Source organism: Desmodus rotundus, chromosome 13 (assembly GCF_022682495.2).
Source record: "Desmodus rotundus isolate HL8 chromosome 13, HLdesRot8A.1, whole genome shotgun sequence".
Taxonomy (NCBI): Eukaryota; Metazoa; Chordata; class Mammalia; order Chiroptera; family Phyllostomidae; genus Desmodus; species Desmodus rotundus.
This window is the reverse complement of record NC_071399.1, coordinates 5,876,831-5,900,950: the sequence shown is the minus strand read 5'-3', so window position 1 is coordinate 5,900,950 and position 24,120 is coordinate 5,876,831.

Below are 24,120 nucleotides of genomic sequence, written 5' to 3'. Positions count from 1 at the left end.
TAAAATGAAGAGGGTTCCAAAAACCATGTCACATAAATAGTGAATGAAAACGGAGGTATTTCCACTGACAAAGAGAGTAGCCATAGGAATAAGCCCATGCATTTGGAGGGCTACCACGAAAATGAGATAGAACTAAAACTAACACATAATAATCGTTAAAAGGCAAATAAATAGGAGACCAAGAGAATGAAGGTTTTTTTTTGTTTTTTGTTTTTTTTTTTTACTATTCCAGTTGTTCTGTAATGGAAGAGGTGCCTTGTACATGTCTGCATTTCCAGTGCTTTGCGCAGAGGAGTGGGTGGTGTAAACATGTTCTTGTACCCAGGTGAGGCTCAACAGGTAGCAGGGCAGAGTCACCTGTGAAATTATGATTCTGGGAAACTCCATTCAAGGGAGCTATGCTATAGATATCACACGGCTTAGATATCTTCGCATATTTTTACCATTTATCCTGTTTACCCTAGGACTGATCAGTCACAATTTCTTCCATTTACAGATTTATCCCCCACTCTACAAGCCTCAGGGTCCTTTTCTGCCAGTTATTCCTCATTTCCGCCTTCTGGGGAACTATCTATTTATATTCCCTGGGTGGCTTAGAGAGATGTTCTCTCTCAGGGTTTCAACCCTAACTATTTAGCTCTAGGCTGAATTCTCCGGAGCTGCCTGAACTCCAACACACACTTGATGCCTTCATTTCTGGGCACATGATTTTCCTGACTAGTCTCCTCTATGCTGTAGGCCAGCAATTTTCAACCTTTTTCATCTCATGGCACATGTAAACTGATTACTGAAATTCTGTTGCTCGCCAAATGTATATTTGTGCAGGTCTGACAAAAAACAGGAGGTATAATTTCGATTCATTCACACCAGACAGCTATTGTTGTGTTGGCTGTTATTGTTATTATTTTGACAAGCGAAGGGAAAAGAAGTCAGTGCCCCCGACTGAATAGTCAGACAATGAAGGTGTTAAAGACCCTTGTGGCCCACTGGTGGGGAATCGCTGATCGAGGCACATACAGGGTCCCACCCAGGCCTCTAACCCTGAGCTTCCACTTTCAACAGCACTTTCTGGGTTTTCCTTGGTCCCCTTTTCTGAATTTGTGTTTAAGGATTTTCTAGGAAAGAGTACTACAGCCTTTTCAACATAACTCAATTTACCCACTGACTCTACCATTTTCTCTAAATGCTAGGGTTCTTGTAATACACCGTCTCATCCTGCCTGTAGCATGAATCTTTGAGGTGTCGTCAATTTCTCATCAAGGTTTACTATCCCTTTTTTGATGGAACAACATCTTTTCCAACTTTAACTTGTCAGGTACTTAGATACATTGAAGATCAAAGGAAATGTCTTTCGCACTGGCAAAGATCAAAGGATAAAAAAGTAATACAGAAACTAATAAAAAAAATCACAGTAATCAGAAATAGGGTGATTCATCATTACTGGAATTTGTGTAAATAATCTGGGGGAATAATAAAATCAAAGTCCAGATTAGCTGGAAGGAAAAGTAGGGCTACAGATGAATTAATGAATACTGTCAACACAAATAGGAAAATATATTGAAGAGCAATGTATTTGAAAATATTAGAAAATTTTAAATAGGAGTAAAAAAGGATATGTGTCTAACTAAATGGAGGAAATTTGACAAGAGAACTTGTATGTATGCATGCATTTATTTATGTTTTGCAGAAAAACATTATTTTATTCCAGAAGCCAGAAAGACCTCTTTGGATATTTATCTCATTTAAACCTCACCCACTTGTGATAGAACTAATACCTTGCCTTTTCTACACTATGAGCAAATCACACACTGCAAACACAACACACACACACACACACAAAGACATTGTGTCCTGAAATGAACAGAAGCAACAATGAAAGGGGATGTCCTTACCTTGGGTCACAAAAGTAAATGACAACTGAGCTGACTGCGAGCTTGTGCATTGTTTACTGCTCACAATTCTGATACTTAGAGCCACGCGTAGTGACCTTTGCGAATGTGATACCAAGTGAAAACATTTCCTGTTTCTTCCATTACGAATAGACTCATTGTAACCTCGCCAGTTTTGTAATCTTGTTTTGTTTCGCTTTAAGTGCACATGATACATTCACATATATCGTCATATATAGAGACCTGATAAATAGGCTAGTCCCCTTCTTTGGGACTTCCTTTGCTACTACAGTAAATATTATACCTTTCATATACAGATGAGGCTATAAAGGTACTACAGCTTAATCATAAATGCACAAATATATCAGGATTTACATAAACGCCTAGCTCTATATTAGTGTAGTTACTTTTACTGAGGAGGAAATCACTCCCAAACTGAGTAGCTTAAACAAGAAATACCTATTTTCTCACAGTTTTTCTGCATTAAGTAATCTGAACATGAATTATCCAGGTGGCTCTGGCTTAGGTCTCTCAAAAGGGTGAAATTAAACTGCCGGCAGGGCTACAGTCCTGTGAGGGCTTGAACCAGGGGGGTCTGCCTTTAAGCTTCCTCACACGACTGATTGCAGACTGCTCACATTGACATTGCTGTCTGCCACGGACGTTAATTCCTGGACATGCGAGATTTTCATAGGACAGACCGCAACACAGCAGCTTGCTTTACTCAGAGGAGGGAAGCTAGAGGGTAACAGAAGATGCAGGGAAAAGATTCTGGAGTGTTTCTGCAACCTGTTCTCAAATGTGATGTCGCATCTCGTCTGCCACACGTATTCTCTGAAAGCAAGCCACAAAACCCAGCCCACATTCACGGTGAAGCATTACACAAAGTATAAATATCAAGGGGAGAAAATCATTAGGGACCATCTTAGCAACTGCCTACCACAGACTGCAAAGTCCTTTTTCTGCATGTGTGTGAGGCAAAAACTTACTTGCTTCTTTTTAAGTTATAAAGCAATGAAAGAAACATCCATAAAAGAATATTTACTTTATTTATGAAAAAAAAAAACTGGCTGGCTTCAACCAAAAAAGAAAAAAAAACACCCCTCAAAATTTAGTTTGAACACAGCAACATATTTAAAAATGCAATTTTTTTCCCAACACAACTTAAAAAATACACATTTAAATACCTTGGTGCTGTTCCAGATACAATATATTAGATCACTGAAGAATAATGATACTTCTGTAAAAGGCTAGATGAATAAATAAAAGTCATGTTTTTAACTGCATTAGGGATCTGTGGAAGTAATGGACATTAAATAAACTACAACTCCAGGGATGGGCATATTTCTGTGATGAGGTAAGTTTTTTAGTCATTTTACTCCCTTTGGATACACATGCCAGTTCTAAGCTCAGGCTGAATTGGTTTGGTCAGACGGAGGCTGGGTGAAGAGGGAACTGGCAAAGCCCTTAACTGTAGCAAAGGGCAGATGAGACAAACTGACACTTGAAGAGACTGACGTGTACGGCTTGAATCTGCTGAAGTCTGGTGCCCAGTGCAGTCTGTGGAGCGAGGCTGAAAGCTTTAAAAGCACAGAAAGAAAATCCCCCCAGTCTCCAGGTGCTTATGGAACACGGACTTGCCTATCAGGGAGCCTGTTTCCAACATAGTCACTGCCTCCCCTTCAGGCAGATGAGAGCCCCAAATCTATATATGACAAATGAGGCAAAAATCTGGACCACCTGAAGGGCAGAGCTATATCTCCTATAATTTTTTAGAGTAACAAGACTCATCGACTTTCAGTCAAGGCGGGTAATATGTTAAAGGAAACAGAGCAAGATTGTTAAAACAGATAGAAAGATGGAGAATTTCAACAGAGAAGTGTAATTTAGAAAAGGAATGGAATGGACATTCCAAAACTGAACAGTGAAATGTCTGATATTAAAAATTAGTTGCATGGGTTAACTTCAGGCTCAGTAGGGTAAAAAAAAAGAATTAGTGATTTCTAAGCTAGGAAACAGAAAATAAATGAACTACAATACACAAATTGCAGAGGAATAAAGAAACAGAACACTGTCCAACAGACATAAAAGAGAAACTCAAAATATCTAACATTCTCATAATTACTTCACAGGTGAGGAGATAACGGAGCTGAAGTAAATATTCAAAGGCATAATGAATGAGAATTTCCCAAAAGTGATAAAAGGCATTATTCTGTATGTTTCTGAGTCCATGAACCCTAGTTAGGGTAAACATACACTCAAGCACGTACCACACTAAACCTACAAGGAGAATATATTCATATCCAAGACAAAAAAAATCATAAAAGGAGAGAGAAAAAAGACACATTGTCATCAAAGAAAAAGCAATAAGACTGACAGCTGATTTCTTAATATCCGTGATGGCAGCCAGGAAACGATAAAAGATGATGATAAAAGTACTGTCAAGTATATCCAAGTGAAAAATTCTTTAAAACTAAAGGTTAAATAAAAATGGTTGGTTCCAGCCAAACAGACATTAAAGAAATGTATTACTGCCAAACCTGCACTGAACAAAAATCTTAAAAGCTTTCCTTGGATAAAAGAGTAATCCTCAATGAAAACATGAAAATAAACAAAAAAGGACTGAACACCACCAGCCAGCAGTAGCAAATATGTAAATAAATACAAATGAATATCAACTTTATAAAGCAATAGTTGGCCTTCTAATGAAATTTCAATTATTTCTAGAAGTATATCTATACCAGAAAATAAGAATGCAAGTGTACAATATGCATTAGTAGATTTTAAATTCTATAATGGTCTAGAAATATGGGGTACTGGTAAAAGCACATTTTTATAAGACTGTAATACTAGTTAAACTAACAGCATAGAATGCAAGCTGTGTTTGGTGTACAAAATCCTTTGCTTTCTTTGCTCCCCCAGGCTACAAATCCAAGGCAGATAGCATAAAAGTCATTAGTTTATTTTCTTAAATTAAAATTTAAAACAGTGGGCAGACGATAAACACAGACAATTTGTCTATGTTTATCTTGAGTCTATAGGGGAAGCAGGGCTATGGGTGTAAGAAGGCTGTTGAGAGGCCAGGCAGCTCCTGTCTTTGATCCATGATAATATGTAGGAAAGTAAATAAAAGTTCTCAGCAACCAACACACGATGATTTTAATTGCTTACTAGCTCAAATAAAATCACTAATAGCAAAAGTTTATAGAGACCCATTTAGGAAAATAAAAATGAGCCCCTTCAATATTGATTTATCCCTTCTTAAAGCAACGCCAGTATTTCAATGGAATGTTAAAGCATTGATAAAAATATATGCAAGAGTCACGTGAGCAGCACATTAATTCATTCAGACTGGTGGGAACACCCAGTAAATTCATAAAGTTACATAGCTGAGATGCATTGCTGCCCAAGCATATTTTGTAAACATAGAATACTTCATATCTTTTAAAAGTACTTTCTTTTTAATATAAAAGCTATCATGCATTTAGTAAGAAAAACTCAAGATTAACGCACCCGTTCTAAGACAGTGACCTGCTTCATAGTCAGCGATGTTACCTTTCTATGAACAGTTGGAAAAATTTTGATGAACTTACTTTTAATTTGAATAATGCTTATATATTCCCAGTCTCCAATTTAAATATGATAAAAAGAGTAAAGACATATTAATTCAAACATTCCATTGTGATTTTCATGTATTACTTTAATTTGCCTCATGGTTCTTTCCTTCTGAGTCCTGACCAGCTCTCTCCAAAATTGAAACACAGTTGGTTCAATGTTTTCAGAGCAGGGGTTGCATGTTAGCAGAACTCAGACTCGATGATAATCAATGCAGATTTTCAAATAATCAGAGTTATTTAACTTAGAAATGTGATTGTAGAGACAATAAACTTTTCAATACTCAGATATCAGAGGGAAGTAATAAGACTCACAGAAAGTATAAAAAAATCTGTATTCTATAGATTTTTATTATGTGTACGAATGTGGATGGATAGCATGTGACAATTTAATCAGAATATAATGTAATTATTCATATGAATGCTAAAAAGATAATAAAGCATTTGCTACCATTGCTGTTAATGATATAAGCATTATCAAAATTCATTTATATTTTATAGCTGAAAACTCCAATACACTGATATTTATTAAAATTTTTACTTTTCAATTACATTTGACATTCAGTATTATTTTTATCACTTTCATGTGGATAACATAGTGGTTAGATAATCACATACAATGCTTTACAAAGTGTTACCCCAATATTTATACCTATGGCATAATATATAGCTATTACGACATTATTGACTATATCCCCTGCTGTGTTAAGAACACTCCTTGCTAAATAATTCTTACCTACCATTGGTTTCCTCCATTTGTTTTTGAAACCTCACCTCATATTTGTCATTCACAGATGCCCAAACAATTGTCTAGTCACTTCCCACAATTCACTACTCTCTCTTAAAACGTGATCTCAATCTTTGGGTCTAATTTCTTCTTCGGGGTTTTCACTTCACTCTGTAAGGCTTCCATGAATGTGAAATTAAGATAAACACACACACATACACACATAAAGTGTGTAAGCCTTTTCTCCTGTTAATCTCTTTTGTCAGCTTAATTCACAGGTCTGAGGAACAGAATCATTGAGGGCAGAGGCCATCCCTTACAAAATATACAATTGTAGATCAAAATCCCCATGGTTGACTGACAGAAAAGATGTTATTAAAATGACAAAGTGAACCAACAGGTAAACTACTCAAAATAAATAATTCAAAGCTTTTAATATATGCACAATGATACAGAAGAAAAATCCTACATGAATCACTACAATCCTTAAAATACCCCCAAACAGACAAACCACAAAAGATTCTGGTATAAAGCATAAAACAAAGACTTTTCTGCTAAATATTTTGCTCTGAATTGGAGTCTATTAAAGACAAAGTTCTTACCTCATATACTACCCAAAAGTCCTAATATCAACTTCTAGAATTCTATTGCCAAGGCAAGTAGGTATTTTCAAATAATTTTTTAAAATTCATAAAGATGAGCATTTACCCTTAAGTACAGCTACTATTCACTGTCAAACATTTTTATCAGATAGATAGTAGCAATATTGATGTTTCTGGGAAATTGTGGCATTTCTTTAATGACTTATATGCTCAAGTAATACCACAAAATATGCCCTCAGATCTGGATTAAACCAAATCGAGGTGTAATACAGACACACCTCATTGTCTGGTGCTGGGCTCTATTGCACTTCGCAGGTGTATCACTTTTTTACAAATCGAAGGTGGGTGGGAGGAGCCTCGCGTCCAGCAGGTCCGTGAGTGACCTTTGTTCTAGCAGTTTCAGATGATGCTCAGCATTTTTAGCAATAAACTACTTATAACTAAGGTATGTACCTCGTTTTGTTTTTTAGACATAAAGCTACTGTACACAACAGACTACAGTGTAATGTAAACATGACTTCTATATGCACATTTGGGGAAATCAAAATGTTCACGTCACCTGCTTTATTGAAATGTTTACTTCATTGCCAGTGTTCTGGAACAGAAGCCCCAACATCTCTGAGGTACGCCGGACCCTAAAACTAAATTTACTCATACTGCTATTTTCACTAACATTTAAAAGAAAACCGGAAATAAAGAGAATGCGATTCAGGTACTTGTCTAACCCTGACAAAAGATTTAGAATTCTTGGCACATTTTAGCATCTGCTAGTTGCTCTTATCCTTTTTGATAATATTTTTACATAAAGCTGAAATAAATTATGAGCTTCCTTTTCTAATTGTATTTCTACTTTACCACAAGGAAAACCCACTGTTCTCAAATCAATCTTTACTCCCAAAATGGTTACTAGTGACACCCTGATATTAGCATCTAACAGCCTCATCAATTCCAGATGACAAAAAATAAGTGCTCCTATTGTATGGTTCGGGGAGAGCTCCAAATCCAAAGAATAGTCTTGATTAATTTCAGTGTCTTTGGAATCTTAAGGAAGTTCCTGTCTTTAAAAGATGCAATTGTATGACAGATTCCTTTTCTACACATCATATTTGAAATGGATATAACTTTTGTAGTTTTGCATGGCAAAATTGATTTTAATATCTAGGACTTTATTGTACTCCTTGTGACACTCAGAGAAGATCTGAAAATTATTTTGCTTGCTATTATAGATTCCTTTGGTAAAATTCAAAACTGATATTTGATTTTCAAAAGGTTTTTTTTTTTTTGGCTTTTTAGGATTGTTAGAAGGGCTGTTAGAAGGAAACTTCATTGAAAACTTTCTGATCAAAAACAGAGCTTTATTTTATATACATATGGTCCTACCTTCTGGATATTTGTCCCCTGCTGGAGAATAGAGAATTGTCATATTTTGTTGCTGTTCAACAGCCCAGAAAAATTTCAAAAGACATGAATACACATGCCTTTCCCTCCACTGTTGATGTTCTTTAAAGGGATAGATACTGCTCCATTTTCTTAGAATGGAATTAAGTAGGGAAAAGTAACACTTAAAAAGACAAAGTAAATAAAGTCACAACTCAAACGGTAGGTTCTCTTATTCAATTTAGTGGGTTACTAGAAATACTAACCCAGAATGAGACAATAAAATTAAAGAGTGTGTGTGTGTGTTTATTTATTTATTTAAAACCTAATTCTAGTTATCACTATGTATCAGTTTATATTAGAAAGATATTTTATTTTTACCCCCTTTTTTTTTGACAGCTGCATTTCCAAAGATTTACCCTTTAATTTGGTGGCCTCAAAGTAGCTGCCCCTTTCCTCAGATGTACTGCTCTCAGTCTCACTGAGGCTCTGGGAAGAAGGGGGAGAAATTAGATATGAAGGCTGTGTAAGGGTGAGATTGTGGGTAGCAGCAGAGTTGGCACAAAATATTCTGCTCCCTTGTTTAGATCCTGGAGCAGGAGGGGACGTCCCAGGTGCTCCTACCCATACTGTTTCCTCCAGTGTCCCCTCTGTGAAAATGTCTGAGAGACACTTCTGTTCGTGTCCACGGGAGAGCATGCCAAGGAGAGTATTAACTGGAGAGCACATCAGTCCCCTCGCCTGGACTTCTGCGGAGGCTACAGAGGGGAAACAGGTGTGGGAGGTTTGTCACTAATCACTGTGAACGGATGTAGCTTGTCTTCCATGTCTCAGATAATCAAGTATCAGGGACATATCCGCATCTTTAGCAAGTATACATGTCTTTAATTCAATGGTTTGAAGACAATGTTAGGTTTACATTTTTCTTGCACTACTTTCTAATCATTGTCAAAATTGTTTTCAATGTTCTTTAGAACAATTTTATATGTATTTATTCCAGGCATGATACCTAAGACCAACCTTGCAATCACAGGTATTTCTTGGATGATTTAAATGAACTACAAATCAATTCCCTTGTTAAAAATATCATTCTTGTTAAGGATGTTTTAAATAAACTTTAATAAGTGGGAATTTAAAGTTTTGTGCTAATTCTCAGGTTTCTAATAACCGAATATTTGAACCATATACATCTTGGAAATCTAATTAAACAATGTTAAGTTCTTCCAAGTTGAAGCCACAGATGTTTCACACTGGGAAAATCAGCAAGCCCCAGGGTTTGTTTGGTCTAGAGAAGTGTCAAATTTTCATGGATAATTTAAGAGCTAATAACTCTAATTCTTTCCTGTAAACCAAGAGATGATAAATAATGATTGCACTAAAACTGTAAAATTAACCCTCTAGGCTAATGAAACTTTTCAGGAACCATTGAGGAAATTAATTTCTGGTACTTAATGTTTCCTTCTTGCCAGTCTTTCTGGAGTTGTATTATATCTCATAATGTGACAGAAAAGGCATATAAACTCAGTGGAATGATGTGATTTAAAAGAATTCTATGTCAAGAGAAGCTTCAAGTACCCCCCAACTGTTATTCTCCCTGAAACTGTGTTATAGAAACAAACACATTCTTCAGTTTTGAATCCGAGTGGAATTTTTATTTTTTTATGTATTTTTGCATGTATAGCATCAAATAATGAGTTTCCATAAAGACAATCGAATGTGCCCATAAATAATCAAAAACTTGCATCAGATACTTTGCTATGACATAACTGTATTAAGTATGTAATATAATTGGTCAACTGAAATTTTACTACAAAATTAACATGAACATTTCTATAGATTATTGGTATTTAGGACTTAATATTCATATTTAAAATTACTATAAATTATTAAAAATTCCCTTTATTCTCACTATTGACACGAAGCTATACTATTTTAATCTCTTAGAAATACTGGATCGACTGAAATCAAGTGACTTTCTGATGTTCAGCTGCAAAGGAACGGGTGTCAAAGCCTAGCAGTAGAAGTCCACAGACTCTGTAGGCTTGTTCACGGAGCTCGCTCCAGCCACAGAGGTTTACATCATGTGGTTTATCCATCCTCAGTCTGACCTTCAAGGGACCCTGATGTTTCTAGCTAGGAGACGAAAGCTTTGCCTCCCAAAAGGAACTAGGAAATAGCCTACTTTTAAATCATGCATTAGCACTTAGCATTTGGAAATCCCAGTTGCAATGGCCAGAGTTCAATCGGTGTAGTTTTTTTGAAAGGCGGAGTGCACCCAAACACAAGGTAGCGAGCAGGCGCTTGGGCAAGTACAGTATCATCCCAGACCCGACATCCCTCTCAATTAATGGAGCACCTACAGTGTTCAACAGCAGTGTTTCCCCACTAAGATTTATGACTGGAATTACCTCATTGGAAATTGGCCTCTAAACAGCAGACACTCTCCAGAGTCATGTTCTGGCCTCTTCCGTGGTGAGATGGGAAGGTGCTGAGGAATTTCTCTAGACAGCAATTTAAATTCTGTCTCTCTGAGTTCCTGCCATTGATTTTTCGTAAATGTTGAAACGAAAAACTTGATCACAACTCCAATAGAGTAGGCCAAGTGGTGGAGTGGTGCGTTAGGAAAATAAACTGAATAAAAGATAAAAATGGTGCACATACTTTCCTGTATAATCATTTGTAAAATTTACCTTATAATGTGGGGATGGGATCAGGACTACGGCTGGATCTGGAGTGCACTGATTTATGAGAAAATGGGTTTTTACTATGTGCAAAATCTTATTTTCTAGTGCTCTTTGTCATAGTCTTGGACATAATAAAGTAAATAAAACCTAAGCAAGATTAATAGACCTTCCAGTCACACCAACCTTTCTCCTGACACTCACATAAGGGCAAAAGTGACCCAAGAATCTACAATACATGGATACCAATCAGGTTTCAAAGATTTCTTTTAATTATGCAGAATTCGCTTAATGTATTTCTCAGTATGTATATAAACATGCATTTTTAAAATGTATTCCTATACACTCGGAACGCACCATTACTTTTAAAAACTCTAAATATACATTGTCATTTTTCTCTCTGTGTTGGGAAATGTCAAGTCATCTGTACAAGTGTCCCATTTTCTTTCAGGCTTAATGGGCACTTCAGAGCTACACATCACACTAATAAATAAGCAGTCAAACTCACTCTGCCTGAGCGAAGAGCTTCTCCCAGGTTTCCCACCAGGGTTTTAACAGCGGGGTTTCTGTGGTGCAGGTGAAGGGATGCATATATTTGGAGAAAGAAGTCCCAACCATGATGAAGAAAACTTGTTCATGAAAAGCTTAAAATTGTTATGAATCCCAATGCCACAATATAAATCTCAAAGAAAGGTCTGCCAATAAATTAAAGAAAAATTCCCACCTATAAAAAAATTAAGTGCTTATATAGAACATTAGACAAGGTGTATGATTGCAAAGGTTACTTTGTATTGATATTTTAAATTTTTTTTGACAAAAAGGTTCTTCCTCTTCTTATTTAATTCCTCTTCATACCATCAGAAAAGGCATTTGCTGCTTCTCTTTGTCTTTGCTTTCTTTTTGGCTTTTAGATATCAAATTACATTACTAACTCTAAACAAAAGGGAACAATTAAAGGGCTGCCCAGGGGTTATTAAACAGTGGAAAAGACATGCCACCTTGAATATTGGCCATATAACTCTTGTTGAAGACTCTTATTCTTAGCAAGGAAGACAAATCTTTATAAAAATTTAGAGCCTGAACTTTTTTGCGCAGGGTGGATATGTTGCCAAAGACTATGGCTCTTTGGCATGATGGCATCCTTTCTTCCTCTGATGGGAAGGAAAAAAAAAAAAACATTTTGACAACACGAAAAGAGATGTCCCTCTGAGACTTCATTGCTAGGGCCAGTACTGAATTTGCCAATTCAAACAGACAGAAAATTCTGAACAAAGCATGCATGTCTCCAGGGTAATGAAAGCCAATTCCACGGAGAGAAGGAAAGCTCCTTTGTACAACAACAACGACAAATAGAGCAGATATCCGAAATGAACCAATGCTTCTCTTCTCATTAATCAATCTCAATATGATGATTAGATGAACAAAATTGCCTTATAAAATATTCATGCAATACGATTTAGAGGCAGCTTAATGAGGTACCTCCAATTCTTGCTGGCATGAGTGAAATTCCCTTAAGTTGCAAACAGAGAGCTGAATGGAGTGAGGGTTATATTACAGTTTTTCAAAACAAACTTCTTTCTTCTCTGACATTCTACTGGGTAGTCCTTACAAATGCTAATATTGGATTAGATTTACTCTCAGTCTCCTTGCTGCTACGCTCATTCTGTCCAACTGTTTCTTAGAAACACGAATAACGTTAGAGTTCTGACCGGTTATAAATCCAATGGGCCCTAAGTGTGGCTTAGGAATCTCTCCCAAACCACCTTTGCTGTCCTAGAATTCCTCCGTGGGCAACAATTCTCAGAAGTGATGATTAGTTCAACCTTTGTGGAGAGCCAGTACCAACTGATCCAGCACTCATCTTCAAAGACTTTGCAGATTCACCAGGTAAACAAATAACATGAGTTCCTAAGTCACGAGAACTGTCATTGAAATGCACATAAATACTTCAAAAAGCTAAATAAGCCTTATTCCAGCTTTGGGAGCCAAGGAAGTACCGTTCAAAGACCTGAAAATCATCTCTTTGAAATGCACTCACTCATCAAGGAAGATAGACCCCCACCTCCCCTTTATCTGTGGGCACTCAAGAGCGTGACTTCAGTGGGTACTCCACTCTAAGCAGGGGCACTCGCCCCTGTCATAAAATAGGACACGTTTATTTTTCCTTTCAAGAAAACCAGTGAAATAGAGAAGACAGTAACCCCGATCACCCGATGAATTTAGGTGGAACTGTGTGACCTATGGTGCCACCAGGTACTCTTACTTGCCAAGTGGTTATTGCTGATTTTGAGAATGTGTATGTCACCTGTGGTCTGTCTGCTTGGCTGGCTGCATCTAAATATGACATTTTCTTTCTGGCTTCACAATTTCTTCAGAGGTTTGCCTGAGACGTGCATCCTGGTTTAATGTGTATTAGGTAAGACCACTGTTTTGTTTTTCTCTTCTACCTGTGTGGAAAGGTTTTCTGCATTGGCAGATTTTCGTTTTCGACTGTATTTTTTTAAAAAGAAGCTCGTAGTACTAGTATCCCATTTCACAGATGAGGAAACTGATCATAGAGACATGCCGCTTAGTGACAGGGCCGGAAATGAACTCCAGTGCCTGGCTCTGGAGGCCGTCTCTTTAGCCCCCTGCTATCTAATGATCCTGCTGTCTTGCAGCCTGCTCTTGGGTTCGTTTGCACCATAAGGATACTTTCAATTCCACAGCCGATGGTGCACTGCTGGTCATACTGGGGCACAAAATGAATAATTGATTTATGAATTTATCATGTATGAGATATTCAATCTAGTGGAATTTATGGTAAGAAGGTGTTTCTTTTCAATATTTGTGGAATTCTATGCCTATTGCTCCTTTTCCCTCAAAAGACTTTCTACTCATTCTCTCTGGAAACTTTGTATGCATTTCTGTTTGTGCCAAAGTTAAAATAAAACAGCTGTGCTTGCTTATTCAATGTCTATTCAAATTAAGTTGAAGGGAAACCTATCCTTCTACAAAGACACAATAAATATGTCAAATCTAAATTCAAAGAAAACGAAACTGCACGTTTCCTCATTCTAATAGTATTCAAAAGTCATTGTTGATAAGTTCTGCCTATCATTTTTGTCATTGTCTTTCTGCATATTGAACTTTTGCATTGTTTCACTAGAGCATGCTAAATTATAGCATAGAAGTTGAACTATAGGCTCAGAAGTAAAAAGGATCTTGGTTCTAGTCCCAGCTTACTTCTTACTGACTCTGTCTTTTGAAGAGAGCTCTATAAACTTCAATTTTTTTTTAAATTTCTAATACAAGTAGCATTGCCAGACTCAGCAGATAAAAGCATAACCTTAACTCCTAGGCTCCCTACAATGCCAGACACCTGGTAACCTCTCAGAGACCTTGGCTATTATGATTATATGCTAATTATATGATATAACTATACTGGGATTGGCAAAAGTAGGTTACTGTTCTGCGTACACAAAACACAGTTTATTCTTATATTATTTGTTATCACATTACTTATTTGTATAATTTGTCTTCTTATTGTTGCTTTGTATTCTTACTTATGATTTGTCTTTTAGATAATGAGGGCTGGTAATTTCACCCACGCTTGCCCACCCACTAAGCCAGATTCCCTGCAAGTCTTCGTACATTTGTGCTTGTGTAACATGAGGTATAGTGTTAACAAAGAATTATATACAATTACTAGGTGATCACAATAACATCCCTAAACCTTGGCAGTTATACAATATATCATTTTAATTCATCTTCAAAAATTCATATTTAAGAGTCTAAAATTTGTTTTCAGGTGGCAGCCTCAAATGCCTGTATTCGACTTGGATGAATCTGAAATCATTCAAAAAATAAAGAAATGTGACAAACTGTTCTTAATTCACTGTTTATATGTTTAACTATATTGGAAAGGTATATTTTGCTTAGCAAATGCTTGGCATCTGCTACTTGGGCTAGACCAGCATCCTCTGCCATTTTCCATCTGAGCTGTGTTACTTGAAATGTTCAGGCTCAATTATGGTGAATAAAGAACGAATCATTTTTCCCGAAGAAAGTTTATTTTCCTGTCTGCAGTGGTGGAATAAAGGCAAATGCAGTGCAGGGACAACATTTTGGTGATGGCAGACTTACTTTCTACTGGCTCCACTCAAAGTAGCTCTTCTGCAAAAACTGATCTCGCCATTTTCCCAGCTTATTCACAACAATTTACTTTCACCTCAGTTTGTTCCCTTAATTATTTGCTTATGTTCATGGCCTTCCTGCCCATAAAAGATAATGAGTTCCTCCCCGGGGTCTTCACCAGGAATACCCTTCAGGAGCACCCACAACACTACAAAGAAAGGAAAGAGAATCTTGGGCCCCTGGTCGTCACATCTGGTTGTACTCGGTCGAACATAAGGAGTGAGGTCACCAGCACACACTGAGCCATCTGGAAGAAGTCCCAGAACCTAGCTGTATATGGCAGCATCTTTATCAACCGGCTCTGCCATTTGAGACCCCTGTGATGGCAGGTGAAAGGGGGCTATCCCCAGACCCCTTTTCCCAAAGTTTCTGCTCCCCTTCCATGCCAGATGTAGCTTATTAATTTTATTCAAGTCCAAAATCTTACCGTCTGGATTTTATTTCGACTTTACAGTATTAAAATTTATTTACTATTCTATTGCCTCTACTAATGACTAGCTGTCCTTTTATTTCTGTTTAAAATGACAAGTTAGGATATATAAGAATAAAACTATCTCCGTATCTCTCCATTTCCCCATTTCTCTCTGATGATTTGCTTATCTCTGTTGAGGCATACAGCATTTTTCTCAAAACCATGAACCACATTTTTGAGAGATGCAGACAGAACACAGATTGTGTGGGGAGCTTCCCCCACACGTGAGAAGATCAGTTTCTTTGGTTAATGGTATCACTGATTCTTTGAGTCTAGAAATTACCTTCCACTACTTAATAACCTCCATATAAAGGGCACCCCCAAATCTCTATGAGTCCCCTTGATAATCCATGATGCTTCTCTGTCTATGAACAGATTTCCTCGTCTTTGAGCTGACTGGCCTGGTGGGACCAAAGTGCTCAGGACTTCCCAGGCAACCTCTGAAGCATCTTCCATGTCCCTCATCCTGCACCAGGGAGAAGCCTTCACAGGCTTCGTTCTTCATTCCCACTGTGTGGAAAACGCAGTACACTGCCAGGTCAGCCCACTCCCACTCCGGTTCAGGCTCCTTCTAAGTGCTGCGTCTTTGACTTGAGTTAACCACCGACAGCAAGCACTGGCGTTCTCCACTGGAATGCAGGGATCAGAAGCAGTGACCACAACACCCTCGCTTCTCTAAAAGTCCGACCCGTCGGCCACCCCTTTCCAGGGCAAACTGGACTTGGACGCTCCACGGCACCAAATGGTGTCTGATCACGCTGCCCAAACGACTTCTCCCCTACTATTCACAGCCTGGCCACCTCTGACCTGTCTCTTCCATGATCACTCCCTCCAAATAGCCCCTCCTCACCTGTCCACTAGGGGGTGATATTGGGCAGTTCCCCCCACTGGATTCTGGTCCCTGTTTCTGGGGCAGTTGACCAACTCCCTCTTTATATTATAATCCCCTGTGAATTTTGCAACCTATGTAACTAAATGTTAAATTTCTTGAGAAAATGAATTGTTCCTTATACAGGGTTGGGCAGAAGTAAGGCTTGTTTGAATGTGGTTGGTAGGGTACATGGATGTCTCGCATGAGATGGACAGCAATTTGAACATTTCACCTACAACTTTATACGGTGTGCTTGAGTGTATGTTACAGAATTGCATGCTTATGAGTTTTTAATAAAAGATTTTGTAGTTAACAAGGGGTGTTAGTGTTGGGCCATGTGTATTTTATATCAGTGTCAATTTTATATGTTTCAAAAGGTTGCAGGCATTATATATTTTTTAGTTTAAATTACACCTTAAGATATTTTTAATTATGAAAATATTGTGAAAGCTTTAATATAAAAAAGCATGAACATATCCTAGAAAACTAAACACTGGAATATAAATTTGGGATATAGTTTGATATTTCTGCTCCTTCTTTCTTTTTTATAACAGATTTCCCAGATTCATCAAGTTCTACAATAAGCTTATAATTCTTTACCTTTTTTCGGGCCTGGTCACATCAGAGTTATTACTCACCCGATGTCAATGGGTGTTGGCATTTTGATTGCTGCACACAGCCACAAGTGTTGTCAAATTTAATGCTAGTCATTCCCAACTGAACAAAAAAGCGTAATACAAATATTCTGCAACCTAGAGTAGATCTAGCTTTATTACAAAGTATGTGCACTCTGCCCTACCCACTGTCCTTCCTGATGAGCACGTACGTATCTGAAAGGCGCGCCTCTGCCCTGTCAGAGGGCTGGCGGCACCTGGCACCTGCAGGGGCCTCCTTCGCTCCTCATGTCCCACAATCTCCCTTCTCTCCCTTGATGTCTCCCTTGGCACCATGCGCTTTTAAAGATGCTGGTTGAAAGATGCATCATTTCCCCATGTCAATTTCCAACTCTTGAAATCAACAACACAATGTTAATTAAAGTAAAAGGCAACCTCACTTTCTATCCCTTTCTGAAAACATAATCTTAAATACAACAAGAAAATGGAAGATTTGAACTGTGCTCTATTCTCTTTATGCCTTATTTTGAAAAGCCCAAGGGAATAAGATTTTTATTTGTCTTATTTAAGCACATTGGAGGGTCAAATCTATTTCCTGAAATAGGAGAAGCTAAACAAAGGCCTTCAGTTTTCAACTGTGTGGGAGGGTTCAAGGCTGAAGTCTGAGGTGGCACTCCTCTGTCAGGGTCAGATCACCTCTGAGTCTCCAGTTGTCTACCCCAGCATTTAGTAGAGAAGCTACATCCACAACCGAAGCATTCTTTTGAAACACAGGAAATGATATAAAGCAAACCATTTTGCATACCAAGAAAGAGACGGGGTCTGCTTGTGGAGTTTTCACTCTTCCGGTCTGCGCCCAAGGGACAGCAATTTAAAATATTCTCACAGGGAAAAGGAACATGATTTGCAATCGGGGCATGCTCATACGCCCAGGCCATGCTGCAAGGCGTGCTCCCTGAGCGGGGTCGGAATGGCACTGCCCCCGCAGGGGCTGCGGGCTTCTCTCTTTTGGCCTCACATTCTTTGCGCCCAGTGCGTGGCTCGCTCCCAACGCAACACACACACCCTGCTGTGTCTCCCTGCTTAATTATGGCTCCTATTCCCAGCATATGCTTCATACTGTCAACAAAAGAAAAAGCCTACTTTGATTTGGACCAAATTGAGTGTCTTTAAAATATTCAAAAATGCTTTTTTTTACAATAACATATGGCCATGCACGATGTTTTCCATTTTTTTTCCTAACAGTATCTATCCTTAAGGATAAATTATATATTCCAAGATTAAATTAAATGGGAATGGGTCCTGCTGTTAGAGAAAAATGTTTTTGTGCTTCTGCTTGGCTTTCTATATTACTGTTTATTAAATCTTTAAAAACTTAAATAACCCTATGATAAAATTTAGGGAGATGAAAAATTGCATGTGCTTCTATCATAATGGATTTTAGTATATTAAAAAGTAACATTAAACCCAATGATTGTATAAACTAAAATAACAGAACGAGACTTTAGGTGGCATCACATACTGCCAAATGCACCATCCAACAAAGGTTTTGGATTTTCACTTACTACCTGAATCCTGTCCCTTCCCCTTTCCTGCCTTAGCAGTGGGCAAAGGTTTGACATCTGCATATCATCCTCTGAGAAATAGAGCACAACCATCTTTCTACTTCCTCTCATGTATGCACAATGCTGTACATCTGTATTTTATTTTCAAATCGGCATTGCCCTGCCACGACCATGACCTCAGACCTTACAACAAGCTAGAGGGCGACACTGATCAGCCTTGGTGCCACGTCCTGGTTTGGGATCTCCAGCTGTTCCCTGCAGGGACCTGCTTCCAACTGATACCTTCCAGAAACACGTGGGCTACACCAGCTCCACCCTTTCTATTCCCTCTCAGCGCAGCAAGTTTACTTCCCTCCGGGCACCAGTGGCAACCTGCAATGACCTTATTTAAATATTCAAAGGCTCATTTTTTTTCCATTCCGCTCACCAGAACCCACGACCTGTGTGGTGCCTGTGTCTTCAGAACAGTCCCTCCCTGTCTATCAGGAACTGATGGGTATGGCTAAGGGAGGTCCGCGTCTTGTCTAAGGTCAGGCCAGGGACTCACGTCAAAATGATTACTGGAAGAAATAACTGTGGGGACTCCACTTTGGTGCACTCTTCCACCATGGCTTTCATGCACAATTAGCAGGAGGACGGCTAAGGATTCTGGAGCAGCCCCTGGCAGTCTGGGGTCATGCTGAAGACCCCTGTCCCAAAGTTAACTCCAGTGTAGTCATGATCGGCCAGCAGACAGAACAGGTCATAACCAATCATTTCAAACCTAGGCATGTTTGGATGGACATGTTGCTTTTGTTTTGCAATTATTCCTCTGTTTCCATTGGCCTGTCGTAGGGAGGAGCAAACCAAGTGTCGGAAGGTACTTTGAGAAGTAGCTGCACCCCTTGTCTGCCCTATTAGTAGTGCCCTGCTGTGATGGAAAGAGAACAAATTGGCAATGAACATTCCACGCTGGCCTATCTCCCTGCACAAGTAAACACGAATCCCATCTCTATGCTACAGGACACATCTTATAGTATTTATGAAAAATTACTCATTGCAGCAACTATGCCCTAAAGAATATCTTAGGGAGTGAAGGAACAAACGCAACACTTGGGAGCAAACTTCTTACTTTCACAGATGATCTTACTTAGGTAGCAGACACTCTGTAGAAGGCTTCAGACCATTTGCTTTAAAAATGCTAAATAATAGCTTGGCCAGATGTGAAACATTCTTTACTTGTTTCTTGTCAATGTTCTATTTCACATAAAATGATTTATAATATTAATTGGATAGATGGTAATTATTATTTTGCAATAATGTTTAAAGATTATATCAGTGAGTCATTTAATAGGATTATTTTGAAAATAAATGAAATTAATCAAATTGCTCATTTTGATATATGGTGCCCTTTATGATTATTTAAAAAAGTAAAATTTATATAAGTCTACTCTCATTGAGAAAACAGGCATTCTAAACAAAAATATAATAAAAGTTTTCTTTGATAATGAACATGAAATGAACCATTTTTTCACATAACATTTCATTAGGTTTCATGGGCTTCTGCTGAGAGGATAAATATACATCTCATCTCTAAAAATACTTTTACCACTGAATCCAAATCAGGCTTCATCCAGCGCCCTACCCCCAACCTTGACCCCCAAGCAGATAATCCCACTCCACGCGGGTGAACCCTTTGAGAGACGACAATGCGGAACAGAGCTCATCACAAAATAAGCATTATGGAATCCATTAAAAGCTTTCTGTCCGTTTGCCACAAAAAATGAAACGTGAACACTGGCGCAAAGTGCCGGCGACCTCGAAGTACTGAAGCCGTTCAGACGCGGGCTCTAATGCTGGGAAAATTGCAGCCCCATGCACTCAGAGCCCCGGGACCGTCTGCTCCTCTAATGACGGCCACGGTTCCCAACCGCAGATGCAAGGGACCAGCGACCAGACGCACCACAAAGATGTCTGAAAAAATCCATTACGAGAGGGCGCTGGCTGACCCTGTGACTTGAACTAGCGGAACAGCTTTTTCTGCTGTTCTCTTCCAATCTCCAAGGAAGGGAAGAGAAAGACCGATGGAGACATTGCTAAAATAGTTTAAAGAAACACGGCATTGAAAATAATTGGTTTGGGGAATGCCTTGGCGGTCACATCCACCCAAGTTTGTGAGGAAGCAAATAAACCTCGAAAGCATGGATATCGCTCCCGAGAAGGAGCTGGGGTGTGTCTGCCTTTTGGGCAGGACGTGAATGGAACTTTGGCAAACTGTCCTCACCCACAGAAAATCCCGTTTTCCTTTGGATCCAGGTCAAGAGCAACCAGGATTAAACACCTGCATCTGGGTCTCCTGGGTAAGCTCTCCTGTCGTCAGAAGTGCCTTCCTCCCTCCCTCCCCGGGCTTTGCAATGACCAACTGCAGTGGGACCTCAGCACCAGGATACCTTTGATCCGAGAACAACAGAAGAACAAACTCCTGAAGAATTTAATAATGACTTTTCCACCCAGGGCCTAGAAAGGCAAAGGCCTGAGATACGGCTAAACTCCTCGTCTCATAGCCCTGCTTCTGCTGGCCCATATTTATCAGATGGTAGAAAGGCACCTCCTACTCACAGAAGTGCTGTTTTGTGTGATGTTTAGAGCACAGATCACATGCCCTGAATATTTGTTGCCAACTGTGGAAGTCCTTAGATTCTCTCCTACTATAATTGTGTGTGTGTGTGTGTGTGTGTGTAAAATACTAAAAGCATGTTTTCATTGACCTCACGCAAATCACCCATTTATTCCTCTCTCTTCTTTGTGCATGATGGACAGTATATCTGTACTTCAGTAGAATTTCCAGAGTTTTGCACAGAAGGATCAGAGGGGCCTCTCTCTTCCTGAGGTCCTGTCCTTTGCTGGCCACCCTGCCCATGGCCCTCCACCACAGTCTGCCTGATCCCCTGGAACAAAAGCAACCTGCAGACTTAAACACACATCATTTTTTGGGTGCCGATGCCAATCAGAATTTCACACTAAAAATATTTTCCTTTTTCTTTTTCTCCTTATAGCAACATGGCAAAGAGCTTAAGTTTTGCGGTCAGACTGGGTTTGAGTCCTTGTACCATACTTCAGCAGCTCTGGGATTTCACACAAGTAAGGGGATGACTTGAGGTGGTTTTAGCACTGACAATATTGCGACTGGATGAGATTTCCCATGCAATGGGCTTAGCATCTGCTTGGTAGATTGTAAGTGGTCAATAAGTATTAGCTTTATTACTAAGAGTATTTCACTAAAGTATATCCAACTAGGAAACAACCCTCTCACAAGTTTTATAAATTTGAGAAATAAGTTTGTCCTTTTTTTTCCTCTCAGAGCCTAGATTTCCTTATTTATAAATGTAACTAGTGAGAACATAGAATGGAGAACAACTGAACACTCTCTAAGATTATTAACCCAGATGACTATAGAAAGTCTCAAAAGCTAAGTTAGAAGACAGAATGCCTTTACCCGCTGCAGAGAATGTAGCACCTTTTCTTTCTACAAGGCTAATTACTTTTCAACAATATGAAACTTTCAGACACAAGTGTGATTATTCGGTAACACTGTACGATGGTTATAATCAAGCTCTCAAAACATGCAATACAAACGTGAAGAAGAAATTATCCAGCTGTGTGGGAGACCTTCACAGACGAGGCGGTGTTAGAACTTGGCCTTGGGGAAAAGTGTGTGAGAATGTGGCTGTGGAAGGAACAGCAAGACTCGAGAAAAGGAGCTGACTGAGAGCACGGTGTGTCTCAGAGAACACTACCCGCCGAGTACGTGGAGAGCGCACATGCAGGAGGTGTGTTGCACACCCACCTCCGCCATATACACCCACGGCTGTACAAAAGCAGACAGGTGCTAGATGATGAACTTTTATTTTGTGTCAAAAAGTTTTCTCAGTACCGTAAAACCCTAATCCTTGGTTTCTGTCAATGGCACTACCCTTTTTCCTTGCCTCCTTTGACGACGATTTAAAAATTACTCTATTATTGTTATCCCTACCCCTACGTTGCCTCTCCCCGATGTGCTCACCATGGACACCAGCCCATCACTCACACGCAGGCCTCAGGGCGTGAGACGGTGAGCATGGGCTCTGGAGACAGGCCACTGTGACTAAGTAGCTCAGTGACCGAAGGCAGGCACTTAACTTCTCTATGGCTGTATTTCCTCATATGTGATGGGCAGTCACAGTACCTCCTTAGTAGGGTTACTAGGAGGAGTCTAGATAAATTAATGATGGCATGTAGCAGACATTAGAGAGCTATTTTGTGAATTATAAAGAAATGACTTTACTTCCTTCTAGGCCCAGACTAAGGTAACTAAATGGATTCTTTGAAGACTAACCTGAACCCACTATTTAAAATTTTTTCTGTATGTATGTTCACAGTCTATGAAGCAAAATCTTATAAATTTTCCACCCGTGAAATCTCCTAGTTAAGTTGAACTCAATAACTGTGCTTAAAATGACTCTGGCTCTTTCACCCAACTCCTCACTCAGTGAGTGTCTGTTGAAAGCCTCCTCTGTGCCCTGGCCTGAGAGATGGGTATAAAGGGGTCAAACGAGGCACAGTCCTTGCCCTGGTGGGGCCGATGGACTGCTCCTTGAGTTTATAGAGGCTATTCTTACACTTACTAAATTAACACTTTCAATATCATGAAGTCAAAAAGGTTATTATAATAATAATTACTATTATAATCACTTACACAGATGAGAAAACTGACCCTTAAAACAGTGATTTCCATCCACTTCACAAATCTATCTTGAGATTTTGGGTTCCGTCATTCCTAACATGGGACTCTTTCCACGATACTGCATGGTGTGTCCTATTTCTACAACTAGGTAGTCCATTCCTGGGGGTGATAGAAAATACCTTCTACTCATTGTTAACATGCAACATTCAGCACATCTCTGAGCACATCCTAAGGTTATATTATACACGAAGTGAACAAATACATCACTGAATCTGTTGGGTCGAACTAGGTAGATGTATCTTTAGGTTTCAACTCGCCCCGCCTATACCCTGCACTTTCTCGGGGCTTGAGATAAGTCCTGCTATGGAGACAGCAGGACGCTCATCCCTCGTATGTGCTACGCTGTCGGTCTTCTTCCTAACCGTGAGCTCTCTCCACAAGTAGCGCAGATGCAGGTGAGACGACAGGGCAAGGGGGACACCTGAGGGGGCTGATGTGAACAAAGGAACAGTGACAAGCACATGATTTATGCTAAATCGATGCGTATGTACTGAAGAATCTACACATGCACTGTGTTACCTTGACTGTTATTTTCCTGAACCAGGAGGACCCCAGACGGATGAGCACATACTATATTCAATAGTAATGGATAGATAATTACAAATTACCTCACTGATTATTCACCACAACCACCATGATGTTGGAGTTATTACCCCTCTCTCCCCTACGGGGGAAGTAACTTGTCCAAGACATTACAGCTAGTGGCGGACTTCGACGATGCAATTGTCGTTCATTGAAATCATCACAGTTAACACCTGTATTAGTTGAAG